General features: G+C 35.9%; 1 pseudogene; it reads left to right on the top strand.

Moving 5' to 3' along the window:
• The first annotated feature begins 8,049 nt into the window (after positions 1 to 8,049).
• On the top strand, positions 8,050 to 16,267 carry LOC140840266 (phospho-2-dehydro-3-deoxyheptonate aldolase 2, chloroplastic-like; annotated as a pseudogene).
• The last annotated feature ends 548 nt before the right edge of the window (positions 16,268 to 16,815 follow it).

The raw sequence follows: 16,815 nt of genomic DNA, 5'->3' as shown, positions 1-16,815 counted from the left end.
TAGCGAATCGGGGGTCTTTTTGATGGTTCGACTAATATTTTCAAAATTTTTTCAACACGAAATATTTTTCGGGAATATGTTTGGAATTAATAGACAAACTTTTAATCTCGTTGGGCTTAAAACTCTTTTTAAGTTTTTAATTAAATCATTTAAGGACCATTAGCTAGTTGATTAATAATTAATTAACCTACCCTACACAATTACCCTCTCCACCAACCGACACCCCTTTCGTTACATATTATTCTCCAGCTGCATTAGTCTATCGGTTTCATCCTTCCTAGTTGAAGGCCACGGTTTTGCTTGTTTTGCAATAAATAAATTCCTCCGACACTCCTCTCCAACCCACTCCATTCTCTCAATTATTCAGCATCCCTTCAGTAGCTCATGACTTCTGCCATTGGAAGTCCCTCAAGAAAAATATCGGCCATAGCTTATTCTTGAGTGGGAATTTCTCCGGTGCTCCCGTTGCTCATTTCTTCATCTTCTTGCGTAGGAAACTTCATCAGGCACGTCTCGTACTATTATTTCTGCATCACGCATGTTATATATTGCTGATATGTGTAATATTTTCGTAAGGAATGCTCGATCTAGCGTACAGCATGAAGTTTCATTCGGTTTTTCTCATGTCATGTATTCTTTCATTGTTTAACCACTCACGTTTTCGGTAATCTGTGCAAGGGGCTGCTGTAATGTGTTGATTAAGAGGCTGAGAATAGTGTCAAGATGGGTTTGTAGGAGTATTAAGAATGGAACTTGGACCTAACTCAACCCCAAAAGCTAGCTCAAGGGGGGAGGATTGTCCAAGTCCATATATGTAACTCCCAGGTTATTTATCCAACCGATGTGGGACACTAACACACCCCCTCACGCCCAGGAATGAACATCTGAAGCGTGGAGTTTACAAATGACCCAATTATGGGCAGAACGGGTGGCCCAACTATGGACAGTCAAACACATAACGGTGGAACCTTGGCTCTGATACCATATTAAGAATGGAACTTGGACCTAACTCAACCCCAAAAGCTAGCTCAAGGGGGGAGGATTGTCCAAGTCCATATATGTAACTCCCAGGTTATTTATCCAACCGATGTGGGACACTAACAAGGAGCAACACCGATTGTGGTTGCTGGGAATGGAAATTTCGAGGGGCTGTAGCGTGGGTTTCTCGCTTGGGGTTGGGAAGATCGGCGGTGGGAAGAGTGTAAGCAGTGAAGGGTTGGTTTCAGGCCTTGAACCTGTCTCTGATGGGACCGAACCTCGACCTGGAAGGACCCTAAGCACCGCTGGTCGAACACTAGGACAGCACGATTGGATCGAGTGCAAGGGAGTGGCGTTTGAGGTGATCGGCTCGGGTGAGCTGTGCTTCTTGCATGAGGGTGTAGCTGTGGTGCCTTTGAGTACAGTAGAGTCCTAGTGTGGTCTAGGAGAGGTGAGTCAAGAGCTGGAACGGCTGGTGGTGGGCTAGGAACGAAACAATGGGAGGTTAGCTCACTAAGGATGAGGTGCGCTTGTGCTGTGATTTTCAGCAGCATACAACAGGGTTCTTAGAGTTCTAAGGGGTTCGAATTGGGTGGATTCATGTATGGTATGATGTTAGGAGTGGATCATAGGCACTTGGACGAGGGAGAAGCTCGGTCCTTGGAGGTAGAGCTCGATCGAGAGGTGAGGTGCTAGGCCCGATCGATTTCTGATTATGCCTTGTGCAGCAGCTGTATATTTCGGTTTGGCAGAGTTTAGAAGGTTCATAGGGTCCCTAATTGTGCGCCAAAAAGGTCGGTTAAGAGCTGGAGAAGCTAGGACCAAAAATAGTTAAGATCTAAACTTATGTGGGTTTGGTTCGAAAATTTCTGCTCGTGGCTTGTGCAGTGATTATGGGATTCGTTTAGTCTTGGTTTAGGAGTTCATTAAGGTCTTAATGGTGACCCTTAATGGCTGGACATGTGAGGATAGGAGTGGACCGAAACATTTAAGAGGTGGGAGAGGTGTTTGGGAAATAAGTGAATTTTTAGGAAGATGAGGGTGCTAGAGTGCAAATAAGGAAGGGGCCAAACTTTAGGTGAGTTTCTGGAATTTTCAGCCAAGGGATTGGGGGCCTGAAGTTAATGTTTTAGGATTATTACAATGTTTTTAAGGTATGGTAAAAAGTTGGGAAAATTTTGGTTAAGTTTCGAGTCGATTCGGGTTAAAACCGGGACACCGGTCCAAGTTTTAAAACAATTTAGTTAAGTTATGAAATGAGCACAAGTTTACGTCTAGGAATGATTATAAATATGTTTTGGGATGTTTTAAGGAGTTTGGTAAGTTTCGGATCAAAATAATGAGTTTTTGAATTATTCGGGATTTAATCATTTCACGAAAGGTTAGTTAAAGAATTAACTGAAACGCCTAGATTTAAGCTTAATAAAATTATGAAAAATTATATTTAAGCTCAAATAATTATTAGAAGTCTAAGTTTTTAATTTGGGAATTTTATGCTAAGGTTTGGTTTAATTCGGGATTAAAACGCATTAATATGTTATAGTTAAAGATTTATTTAAAAATCATCGATTTAAGTCAAATAAAAATATGAGAAAATTCACGTAGTCTTAAATAATTATTTGGGACATGTTAGAGACAATGGAATTAAGAAAATGTCAAAAACGTGGAGTTTTACGTTTAGGGGTGAAATGATAATTTCTGGGTTTCCAGGGGCAAAATGGACATTTTGCACCCGAGATGAGATTTTGGTCTTGGCAGCGCCCTGAGCACATTTTATCATGATTTAAATGTTTATGCATCACGTTCATGATTTTTATGTAATTACGATAAATACGGTGCATGCTTGGTTTAAAGGAAAAATTACGTATATGCATGATTTTATTAAGTGATGAATATGATGACACGTTTTGAAGGAGGTGATTTAGTTGTGACTAACACGATGATACGATGACATGATGATATGATTGGAGATATCGTGAGGGAAAAGGCCCCAGAGGGAGCCCGTTTACGGGAGAAGGCCACAGAGGGAGCCCGACGATCGTATTTCCATTGACATGATATGATGATATGATAGGCCAGGGCTCCGTTGACGGGTGAGAGTGTCGCTGATGTCCCCGCCGCCCGGTACCGTGGTTACACGTAGATGGATCCATCGACTGACATGATGACATGATGATACGAAAGTCACAACTAATGAACTGAATTCAATTAAAAAGAAAATGTATACGTTTATGATGACATGAGGTGACACGATACGATTTTACACGACACGTATACGTATATGATGATATGAGATGACATGATATGAGATGACAGGATTTGACACGACATGATTTTATACGACACGGTTATGTTCATGTTTTAAAGTTCATGAAAGATATGTTGGCATTAAGCTTTAAAGTTCATGAAATGTATATTGGCATTAAGCTTTTTAAGTTCATGAAAGATATGTTGAGTATGATATTTTTCACTGCTGTGTGCCTGTATATGTACTTGTTATTCATGGTACAGGTGTGCTGAGTCTTTAGACTCACTAGGCGTGTGTGATGCAGGTGAGCTTGATGATGAGGAGACTGGAAGTGCCGAACTCTGAGTAGGCAGACCTGGTGCAGTGACATGACCCGAGGACCACATGTTTTCCGCATTTTGATTTACGAGATTTGAAAGGAGATAAACATTTTCATACGTCGATGATTTTAAGATTTTTATTCGTTAAAGTTTACGTATGATTTTGGATGAGTTTGGTTATTTTAAATGTTATATTTTTCTGTACGCGAAATGTTTAAATGTTATTTCGAAAATGTGACTAAAAAAAAAATAATTCCGCACTTTTAAAACAAGTAGACGTTACATATAAATACATCACTTTTATAAGTTGATTTTAAATATGAACTAAGAAGCATAATACATTATGTAGATATTGAAATATGTTAAAGATTATTTGTAAAAATACTTTCTAAGCGTAAAATATTGATTGAATTATTATATGATTGTGGTTTTGCAATAATTTCCTCAGATTATTTTTTCAAAGAATTATTTTTTAATTATGATTTTGCTACTTGTACCTCTCATTGAGCGAGATAGAAACCATGGTGCCATGTATGGATGTAAGCTGTTTTAATTTTTAAAATATAACTAATAAATTTTGTAAGCTCTTCAACTCTATTTTTCAGTTTTGTTATACTATTATAAACACATCATATTATTTTTCATGAATTTTATAATTTTTATATATTTAATTTAAGTTATTTTTATTATTTAATATCTATAAATTTGTGAAACTTTTGATATTTTTATATAGATGGTAAGAAAGACTAAAAGTTGAAAAATTCTAATAAAATGTTTAATATTTCAGATATATCTAATAAATTTTGTGAACTCTTCAACTCTATTATATGTTTTTAACTTTCTTGGACGATTGCAAATACATTATATTATTATAAAATAATTTTTTTAAGAACTTAAAATTTTTTTTGTATTTAAATTAATTTTATTAGTTAATATATATAAAAAAAATTTATCAAGTTCTTGATATTTTTATGTAGATGATAATAAATGTTAAATGATGACAACTTTCAATAAATTTATTTAAGTAATAATTAAATAAATAGTAGCTCAATAATTTAGTGATTTAACTTATAATTATTGTGTGTGATTGATAATATTTTACATAATAATGTTTTTAAAATAAAATTTCCTATTATTATATATTTGTTATTCAATTTCAATTGCGTTCCAAACATAATACAAATTTTGATTGAATTAGCATTATTCTACTACGAAATCGTCATCATATATATTTATATATATATATATATATATATATATATATTAAATATATATATATTAATTAATTAATTCCTCATTGTATATGATGAAATTATATACATAAAAAATAATTTTTCCTCTTTTCTATATATTAATTAATTTCTCATTATATATGATAAATTTATATACATAAAAAAATTATTTTCCATATTTCAAAATAACGAAATTGTTATTTAATATTATTCATTTACTAAATTAACTAAGTTATGTTTACCAATTCATTGTGCATAATTACTATGATTGCAACTTAATTGAGCATAGATGAGGGCAAAGGATTATCACCCCAACAATTAATATTTGTGTTTAAATTATTATTATTAATTAAAATTACTTTTTGTTAGATGGAATTATTTGATTAGTATGAATAGATTAGATTTAGAGAAATGATTTTTCATGTAAAATAACATTCATATTGGATTTGTTAGGTGCAATAATTGTCAATGTTATGTATAACAATCGAAACGTGACATTTGAGTTGTTTGAATATTTTAAAAGATTTTATTTAATATTGCACTTTTACCACCAATTATAACTTTTGGTAAAACAGTAAGTGCATGATCCTACGATTGGTATATATAAAAGCCAAAGTCATGAGATTGGTTCTCATAGATTGCAAGGATTGTAATTATTGAGAGTGAGATTGTTGGAGTGTAATAATTGTCCTTGTTGGATACATCGATCGAACCATGATGATTGAGCTACTATAACGTTTAAAATATTTGAGTTGTACCGTTACCATCAGCTATAGCTTTGGTAAAGCGACAAATATCTTGTCCTACAATTGGTATCAGAGCTAATGTCACGAGTTCGATTTTGCAAATAGTACAATTTTTAGGGTGCAATAATTGTCCATGCTGGATAGAACAATCGAAACGTAACAGTTGAGCTATTGTATAGTTTTAAAAGATTTGAATTAACGTTTAAGCATTGTTACCACAAGTTATTATTTTTGGTAAAGCGATAAACTTTCTATCCTGCAAGATTTATTTTTATCACGACTCAACTAATATTACATTAATTTAACTAAATAATAAAGTTTGAATTTGAAATTTTTCTTAAATATATTAAGTGATAGAAATTATTCAAGAAAATTTTCATTGACAAAATATTTTAGTAAACAAAATAAATTATTTAATTTTATTTTTTATCTTTTCAAATCTTGAATCATACATTCTAAATTATAATTCAAAATTTTGAAATCTCTCGTCATTTTTCTCTATCAATTCTTAATTGTTTTTGTAATATTTGACATTATTCATTACTTTAAAATTGTTTTTATATATAAAAATAACATTGAGTAACTTTTGAAATATTAATATTTATACCTAAAAATCACAAAGTTTATGATTAATTTTTTAAAAGGAAGTAAATACAATTATATTTTGGATTTTTCTGAAGATGAATTATTTTGAATTTTTTTGTCTCTATAATAAAATATCTATATGCAACTCTTATCTCGAGAGAGTTTTTTTCTACTATATTATCTGCTCTTGCATTTTCATGTATTTCTCCTAATTTTTATATCAAGTAATTATATCAATAATTTTAAAATTAATATATATATCACATGTATTTGAATCACTCCATTTTTTCCAGTTTTTTTTATTCATAATACTTCAAAATTTAGGCGTACATTCTTTCTCATTAACAATTAATTCATACACTTAATTATGTTCCTAATGCAAAATAAATATAATATGTAGAGGAACCGAGTGAGACTTTAAAAAATATTAAAAATAAAATGGAGTTAGACCAGAAACGTGAACGACTCAAATAAACAAAATAAGAAGACCATAGGAAAAAACACGCAAGCATCAAATAGATTACTTAAAATCAAATCCGACGAAAAAAAATTAAAATGAGATATGATGATACGATTCCTGAATTTATTCGAAGAAAGAAGCAGGAAAAATAAAATAAAAAGATGAAAAAGATACTGAAAGATTCGAAAATCATACAAGAAAAAGATCGAAGAAACTAAACCATGATTGTTTAAAATGATAGATAAGCTGTTAAATAATATTTATTATTGAATAATTTGTGAAAAACTATGTGTCTACATTCATTTGCAAATTTAGAATCAATATTCATAGTATAACCACAACCACAACCTAATGTTTGTCTTGTAATGTATAACTTGCAGCTGACGACTTCTTATAATAACATTCCATCGATCATATCTTGTTCCGTGATCCCATGCAAAAGAGACTTCCAAAAAAGTTAGCTCAGAGAACAATTATTTTTAATTTGCTTTTGCTCTGTAAAAATGATTTATTCTAATTCATAAAGAAATAAATAGGTGTCACACCCTCCCATTTTTATTCAATCAAACTGTTTTAATTTTTTCTCTGTAATTTTTTTTATTATCACTGTCTCTTCCATCTTCCTTCGTATTTGAATTTTGTTTTTCAAGCTCCATACACAAATATGATTCTTGAAAATCAATTTGGATTGTAGAGGACAGCAAATCCCGATCGTTATCTCCGGTCCCCACAGTCGTGGAACTTGCGTTTCCGATCTGGGATACTCCACGAGGTCCGTCAAAGAAAGCTCGTACGAGGATTTGGGCATGCTTTTCACCACTTCCATCATCTCAAACTGACTTCTGACGATGGCATGTAATCTTGAGTTTGGCTATATGCACTTTTAGTTATGGTGGCTAAGGAGAGGTTGCGAAGGGCTCTTAGCTACATGTTGCATGGTTTTAATCTTCTATAATTAATACAACATGGATCTATTTTGATTTACAAAATTATTATTTTTTAAATTTAATAAAAAAGGACATAGGATTTTGAATGTTCTAAAATTGTGCTTCGATTGTTAGATTTGAGATAATTCACTTGAACAAATAAACTTTAAATGAATTTCAAATTGAATTCAGATCAAATTATATAATTTGAATAATAATATTTATGATGAATACTTAACTAAATTCCTTTGTTATTATATCAATCATAATTTTTCTGTTTTTTTCCCCATATAATTAAAAATATGTCAAAATTTGTATGAGACGGTCTCATGGATTGTATTTTGTGAAACGAATCTTTTATTTGGATCATCCATAAAAAAATATTAATTTTTATGCTAAAAAATATTACTTTCAGTAAGTTTAAAATATCTCATAAATAAATATTCCTAGTAATTTTCTTATAAAAATAATGAAACTCTGGAATGAAATGGAGCATGTGGGCCATGGCACACCAACCCCGATCCATTTGTATAAAATCCCCGTACATTTACTCTTCAGTTCAGGCACAGCCACCTAATTCTTTAAATCTCCGGCATACCTTCTCACCACCCATGGCACTCACCGCTCAAACCTCTCTCCTTTCCGACAAATCTTCTCTTCTTACGCAGTATCAACCCCTTTTCTACACCAATCACTCCTCTCTTACCATCAGATCCACCTCCCTGAAGCCCATCTCGGCCGTCCATGCAGCCGATTCTTCCAATTCCAGGACCGCCCCTGTCTCCCCGGCTGCTGCTTCCGTGTCCGGCGCCTCCGCCCCCACAGCTGCTGTTGAAACGAAGGCGCATTCCAACAAATGGGCATTGGACAGTTGGAAATCGAAAAAGGCATTGCAGCTACCCGAGTACCCGAATGAAGAGGAACTGGAATCGGTTCTCAAGACCCTCGACGCCTTCCCTCCGATTGTGTTCGCGGGTGAGGCACGCAATCTTGAGGAACGCCTCGGTGAGGCGGCTATGGGAAATGCTTTTCTCTTGCAGGGGGGAGACTGCGCCGAGAGTTTCAAGGAGTTCAATGCCAATAACATCAGGGACACTTTCAGAATCCTTCTGCAAATGGGCGCTGTTTTGATGTTTGGCGGCCAACTGAATGTCATCAAGGTTCAAATTTTTATTTTTTTGCTTTTCTTTTTACCTGTTTCCGTCTTTACTATGATTTGATGAAAAGAACTGAGTATTGGATTCATGTTGTCTCTTGTGGTTATTTTAACATTTACAATATCGATTTGGATAGTGGGTTTTTGCTAATTTTCACGCTTTAGGTTGATATGTATTAGAAGTGTATTTTGTAAACACACTTTTATAAACACACACACTCACACGTTTTCTACCTGCTTTGTTCGTGTATAAATAGGCTCACTGTTGTATCGAGGATTTAGAATTCTCTCTCATTCCGCATTGCGGTTATAGCATAATATACTTCATTTGAGATTTCTCCATATTTCTGAAATGGTATCAGAGCTATCGAATCTGCTCAAATCTCTGTAAACTGGCTTCCATGGCCAAAGGTAATCAAGCTTCAAACACTCAGGCAGCTGCTCGAGTATCTCTGGAAGATTCCAGCAGCCCCTTCTACTTGCACAATGCTGATCACCCAGGCTTGAATTTAGTGTCGCATAGTCTCACAGGTACGAACTACAATACTTGGAATCGTGCTATGTCAATGGCTTTAACAGCCAAGAATAAGCTTGGATTTGTTGACGGTAGCTTTGCACGACCCCTAATTGATGACCTATTATATGGATCGTGGTTACGGTGCAATAGTATGGTGACATCATGGATACTGAATTCAGTTAATCGTGAAATCGCCGATAGCTTGCTGTATTTTTCAACAGCACATGAAATTTGGGGAGATCTACGCGATCGTTTTCAACAGAGCAATGCTCCTCGTATCTTCCAAATTAAGAAGCTGTTAAGTGGATTACAGCAAGGTTCTATGGAGGTTGGCACATATTACACGCGAATGAGAACACTTTGGGATGAATTGAAAGAGTTTCAACCAGTTTCGGTGTGTAAATGTGGTGCGATGAAGGATTGGGTTAACTATCACAATCAGGAATGCAGCATACAGTTCCTCATGGGATTAAATGAGTCTTATGCTCAGAATCGAGCTCAGATTCTCATGATGGATCCATTGACTACCATATCGAAGATCTTCTCACTGATTATGCAGGAAGAAAGACAACGATCAATTCACAATGATGTGCCGAATTCATCTATGAATAAGTCTTCCCCGTCCTTTTATTCACCGCACATTGCTGCTGTCAAAGGGTCATTTGGCAGTCGAGATGGTAAAGGAAATAAAGTTGATAATCGACCTGTTTGTTCCCACTGTAATATCCCAGGACACACTGTGGATAAGTGCTACAAGATTCACGGTTTTCCACCGGGACACCCGAAATACAAGACCAAGCAATCTGATAACAGGATTTATGTTAATCAAATTCGAAGTACTTCTAACAGTCCACAAGCTCCTGAAAAGATTACAAGTCAAGCTCGAGATGCTCTCAGTCCAGACCAGTGCAAACAACTCATTGCATTCTTGAGCTCTCAACTCCAACTTGGTCATGGTACTTCTTTGGATTCACAACAGCATGAGACTTGTGAGGCCTCCGTCTCTTGTTTCAGTGGTACATTTCCTTCTTGTCTTAGTGTCCTTTCCAACATACATAAGCATTGGGTATTGGATACAGGTGCTACTCACCACATCTGTTGTTCACCATCCTTGTATCATGTGTCTACACCTGTCTCTACCACTGTCACACTCCCAGACAAATCCAATACAACGGCAACACATATAGAATCAGTTTCTCTATCCTCTAACTTCTTACTTGAAAATGTATTATGTGTTCCTGCCTTTCATTTCAACCTCATATCCATCAGTGCATTAACTAGAGACATGCATTGTTCAGTGTCATTCTCCTCTGATTCTTGTCATATTCAGGTTCTCACCGAGGGCAGGATGATTGGGACGGGTAAACGAGTTGGCAACCTATACATTCTAGATCCCTCAAGTTTGTCTCCAACCATATGTAATGTCTCATCTACTCAAAGCAAACTGTGGCATTTTCGTATGGGCAACCCTTCTCATACTAGACTCTCTGTAATAGGTAAAACTTTGGGTATTGAATCAATAAAACGTGATGAATCATTTGACTGTTCTATTTGTCATATGTCCAAACAAAAGAGATTATCATTTCTTTCCAATAACTCCACATGTGCTGTTTCATTTGATCTTCTCCACATTGATGTTTGGGGTCCTTTCCACCAAATAAGTGTCGAGGGATATAAATATTTCCTCACGATTGTCGATGATCACTCACGTTTCACTTGGGTTCATTTACTAAGAAGGAAATCTGATGTGTTAACCATCTTTCCTGATTTCTGTCAGCTGATCTCAACTCAATTTGGGGCCAAGATTAAGGCAGTCAGGTCTGATAATGCACATGAATTAAACTTCGCTGAACTCTTTAGATCAAAAGGTATAATCCCTTACAAGTCTTGTGTTGAGCGTCCACAGCAAAATTCTGTCGTGGAACGCAAACATCAACATCTTTTGAATGTTGCACGCGCCTTATTTTTTCAATCACACACTCCCTTGCCTTATTGGTCTGATTGCATCATTACTGCAATTTATCTAATAAATAGAACACCCTCTCCACGTTTACATAACAAATCCCCATTTGAATTGTTACACCATAAGCCTCCAAACTATTCTCATCTCAAGTCCTTTGGATGTTTATGTTATGGTTCCACGTTACCAAGCCAACGCACAAAGTTTTCCCCTCGAGCCATCAAATCTGTCTTTCTTGGATATCCACCTGGTTACAAGGCATATAAACTCCTTAATCTCGAAACAAATGAGGTTTACATATCTCGTGATGTTGTTTTTCATGAGAATGTGTTCCCCTTTGAGAGTCAACATACACCCCAAGTGGATCCTTTCTGTGATAGTGTTTTGCCGACTCAACCCGAAGCAATCTCCACGCCTAACACTGATGAACATCCTCCACATACTCGTTCTGGTAGACTTCATGTTCAACCATCTCATCTACGAGAATACCATTGCTTTACCACCAATTCAACATTTTCTTCTTCTACCAGTCATCCATTAACTAATGTGCTAGATGATGGCAAGTTATCTCCATCATATAAAGTCTTGATTAATGCTATATCTACTGTTGTTGAACCTCAAACTTTTTCCCAAGCTGTTGTTTCTCCGGAGTGGCGTCAAGCCATGTTGGATGAATTGAAAGCCTTGGAATGCAATGGGACTTGGACTGTTGTATCCTTGCCACCCGGGAAGAGTGTTGTGGGGTGTAAATGGGTATACAAGGCAAAATTCTTGGCCGATGGCACTCTTGAACGATATAAGGCTCGTTTAGTGGCAAAAGGATATACTCAACAAGAAGGGATTGATTATTTTGACACCTTCTCCCCAGTTGCTAAGCTTGTTACAGTTCGAACTCTGTTAGCTTTAGCTGCTGTGCTTGGATGGCATTTGATGCAGCTTGATGTTAACAATGCTTTCTTGCACGGTGATCTTTCTGAAGAGGTATACATGTCCCTACCTCCTGGTTATCAGATCAAGGAGGAGACACCTTATCATCCTGTATGCAAGCTACACAAGTCTTTATACGGGCTTAAGCAAGCATCCCGACAGTGGTATACAAAGTTTTCTTCCACTTTGCTTCGTATTGGCTTTGTCCAGTCACATGCTGATCATTCTTTGTTCACCCGAACTCAAAACAATGCCTTCATAACACTGTTGGTCTATGTGGACGATGGTTTTAGCCACGAATAATGAGGCAGAAGCTAAGGCCTTGAAGATATTTCTCAATGATCAGTTTAGGTTAAAGGACTTGGGTGACTTAAAATACTTCCTTGGACTTGAAGTTGCACGATCAACGCGTGGAATTTATATCTGCCAGCGTCATTATGCTTTACAATTGCTCACTGACACTGGTTTTCTCGGTTGTAAACCACGAACAACACCCATGGATATTAACGTCAAACTTTCACATGATGATGGTGAGTTACTTCCTGATTCTTCCCTATATCGTAAGTTAGTAGGGAAACTCTTGTACCTCACAGTCACTCGGCCCGACTTGGCTTACTGCATTAACAGACTTAGTCAATTTGTATCTGCCCCACGAGATAAGCATCTTAACGCAGTATACTCGGTGCTTAAATACATCAAGGGAACTGCTGGCCAGGGACTATTTTACAGTTCATCATCCACTCTCAAGCTCAACCTCTTCACAGATTCTGATTGGGCAGCTTGTCCAGATACTCGAAGATCGACTTCTGGTTTTTGTGTACTTCTTGGAGATTCTATTGTATCTTGGAAATCAAAGAAGCAACACATTGTGTCAAAATCCTCGGCTGAAGCTGAGTATAGAGCAATGGCCAATGGTACTTGTGAAGTGGTATGGATGTTATGCTTATTGAAAGATTTGCGTGCCAACGTCGCTGGTCCAGTAGCTTTATTCAGTGACAGTCAGTCAGATATACATATTGCCTCCAATCCAGTATTTCATGAACGAACAAAGCATATCGAAATCGATTGCCATGTTGTGCGGGAAAAAATACAAGCTGGGATCATCAAGGTGTTCTACATTGCATCTCATTTGCAGTTAGCTGATATCTTCACAAAATCTCTGCTTCCAGGAAGATTTCGGGACTTGATAGTCAAGATGGGTATTCAAAATATACATTCTCCATCTTGAGGGGGAGTATTAGAAGTGTATTTTGTAAACACACTTTTATAAACACTCACACACTCACACGTTTTCTACCTGCTTTGTTCGTGTATAAATAGGCTCACTGTTCGAGGATTTAGAATTCTCTCTCATTCCGCATTGCGGTTATAGCATAATATACTTCATTTGAGATTTCTCCATATTTCTGAAAATATGATTAAATTTGTTGTTACCCTCTGATGTCTCTTTCGTGGAAAAATAGTTTATTCTTGTGTTTTTTAAACTGCCAAACGGATAATACTTTCGAGTTGCTAGAAACCATTTTTCCTAAATGTCCCAGCTAGTTTAGCATTGTTTTATTTCTATTATATGCACGTGATTCGAGTATTCAGTACTCAATAATAAAATGCAACATATCACAGCTACTACGCCTACCATATTAGCAATTCTATCTCCTAAGATTGCGCTTAGATTGATGCATTTAATTTGGAAGGAATTGGTATTGAAATTACCTAACTTGATATTGAGTGAATTTGAAATCAACTTGATTTTTATCCATCCAAGCAAGTCAAGGAAGTGAGATCAATGGATTTGAAATACCTTCTCTCAACTCCACCAGTCCAAGCACAACCTAAAAGTTTGACTTTATGAGTGTTGATCAGCATTAATTGCCTAATTTAACACGCCTTTTCTGATTCAATTTGGTTTCCGCCATCGCTGTGTGATGTGATCCTAATGTTTGTTGGTAACGAAGAATAGGTGGGAAGAATGGCGGGCCAGTTTGCGAAGCCTAGATCAGATCCTTTTGAGGAGAAGAATGGTGTAAAGTTGCCAAGTTACAGAGGAGACAACGTGAATGGAGACGCTTTTGATGCAAAATCGAGAATACCTGACCCACAAAGGATGATTAGGGCCTACTGTCAATCTGCTGCTACTCTCAATCTGTTGAGGGCTTTTGCAACTGGAGGATACGCTGCAATGCAGAGGGTTACTCAATGGAACTTGGATTTTACAGAGCACAGCGAGCAGGGTGATCGGTATGTTCAATGCCACCTCGATTTAATTTAACTACCTCTTCTCATTTAGGTCTCTATATGAATAGGGGATAATTGATATAGAACTCTTTCTTAGACAAAATCATTTTTTAGCCCTTTCATTCGTTAATATATGGAACTTGGGCCTTTTTCCTATACAGAGGAGAAATCGTCCCTTGTTTAAATTTTTAACTTTTAGTTTCACACTTCTTTTGTTAATTTTTTGGCTACGCCACTACGGGCATCAGGCTGATGTACCAAGTTATCAACTGTTGGACTTATAATTGTAGGATCAATCTTGTTGTTACAACACAGGTATCGTGAACTAGCCAACCGAGTGTTTGCTTTTGCCATATGAGCAATCACTTACACGGCTTGATTCTACGTCAGGTCTTTACTATGATTGTTCTGCTCATTTCCTTTGGGTCGGGGAAAGAACGAGACAATTGGATGGAGCTCACCTCAAGTTCCTTAGAGGAATTGCAAATCCCCTCGGTGTCAAGGTGATAGCTTATAAAGATGTCTCATTCAAAATTTGGATCGAGAATAATTTTAAAAAAATCGCGTGATTATATGATTTTGCTACAAATGGTGTCTTCTATTTTCTCAGGTTAGTGATAAAATGGATCCTAATGAACTTGTCAAGCTCATTGAGATTTTGAATCCGCTTAACAAGCCTGGAAGAATTACAATCATCACGAGAATGGGAGCCGAGAACATGAGAGTGAAACTTCCTAATTTGATCAGGGCAGTTCGCAGGGCTGGGCAAATCGTCACTTGGGTATCTGATCCTATGCATGGAAACACTATCAAAGCTCCTTGTGGCTTAAAAACTCGCCCTTTCGACGCCATCAGGGTAAAAGTTCTTTATCATGAATTATATCGTCATTACTACTTCGCATCATGAAATTCCTTCTCACATGCGAATTCAATTATGAGGGATCGGAAAATACATGTTTGTTTTCCCAAAAAACATGCCAAACATGAACTTTTACATGTATCATAGTAGTAACCTTAAAATCCAACAACCTTTTGATACTTCTTATTTAAGCTCGTTAAAATGTTACTTTATTAGCCACGACCCTTAATTTTCAAGTGGGTTGAGAGGAGGTCGAGAGCTTTAATCATGAGTCATGACGAAATATTTGAAATTTAAGAAGAAAGATACTGTAGACAAAGTTGGTAAGAAAAAAGACTTGACTTGTGTTGTTTAATGATAACCTACCATGGTTGGTGAGCACACGTTTCTCTTGATTATTACTTTCTTAGCTGCCCGTATGCATGGATCTTTTATGATAATGTGATGCAGTTCCACATGTCTTATTTCATGTATTTTCAAAGTAGACAACTCGTGTTCTTGACAATTTAAATTTTAAATTTCACACTGAATATATCGATTATGCCAATGATAGCGGTGTGAGCAATATAATTTTTGTGAGTTATGTCGATTTAGTTAATTACGTACCTTTTAGAAAATTGTTGTGATTAACCAATTAACTTAGTAGTCGCGAAGTTGGTTTCAAAAACTCTAATTCTGGTTTCAAATCATGCTAGACAGTAAGAAAAAGAGGAACTCTCATATTATATCCTTAAATAACATATGTATCATGTTCTTATATGCATCTTATTACCTCAGGCGGAACTGAGAGCTTTCTTTGATGTGCACGAGCAAGAGGGAAGTAACCCTGGAGGCGTTCATTTGGAGATGACGGGCCAAAACGTCACAGAATGCATAGGTGGATCACGAACGGTGACATTTGATGATTTGAGCTCTCGCTACCACACTCATTGTGATCCAAGGCTCAATGCCTCTCAATCTCTCGAGCTCGCTTTTATCATCACGGAGCGGCTTAGAAAGCGGAGACTGAGTTCTCAACGCTCACTAGTTAATTAAAACTCGGGTGTTCCTTTTCTTCAAAAAACCAAGTTATTCTGAAAGTTTGTTTCAATTATGCTTTGTACCGTATGTGTATACTAGTATAATTTGAGTTGTATTGGATAAATAAAAAAGGAATAATCAATCAATATTGTATACTTTTCTTTGTCAAACCTCAAATATCGCTGGTTCAAAGTTAAGGGAGAGTATGAAAACACAACTAAACTCACCAGATTGGAATATATTTATGAAACAAGAATTGTCATGTGAAAAGTGATAGAAAAATTGACCCAAAGTTTCATATGTATTTACTAGAAATGAAACATTGTATAGAAAAGTGATATTTTTCATGAATTAGATCGTATCATATATTTGTCTCATAAAATTGATTTGTAACATCATTTTTAAAAATAATATATGAATGATATATCATATAATTCGAAATTTTATTTTTAAGATAATTTTTATTATATCAATTTTAAATTTATAAATGATATTTGAAATCAAATCAAATCAATGGCTCATAAATCATATCATATCAAATCAAGTCAAATACTAATTACGTAAGGCAAATGAATGAATTGTCTTGGAAATTTTGCCCATGGCCTCAAATCCATTGGACTATTTCAAAGTCCAGCCTCAGCCGTTG

Source organism: Primulina eburnea, chromosome 1 (assembly GCF_022965805.1).
Source record: "Primulina eburnea isolate SZY01 chromosome 1, ASM2296580v1, whole genome shotgun sequence".
In the NCBI taxonomy this organism is placed as follows: Eukaryota; Viridiplantae; Streptophyta; class Magnoliopsida; order Lamiales; family Gesneriaceae; genus Primulina; species Primulina eburnea.
The sequence above is the reverse complement of the archived record's forward strand: the minus strand, read 5'-3'. Positions and strand labels throughout refer to the sequence as shown.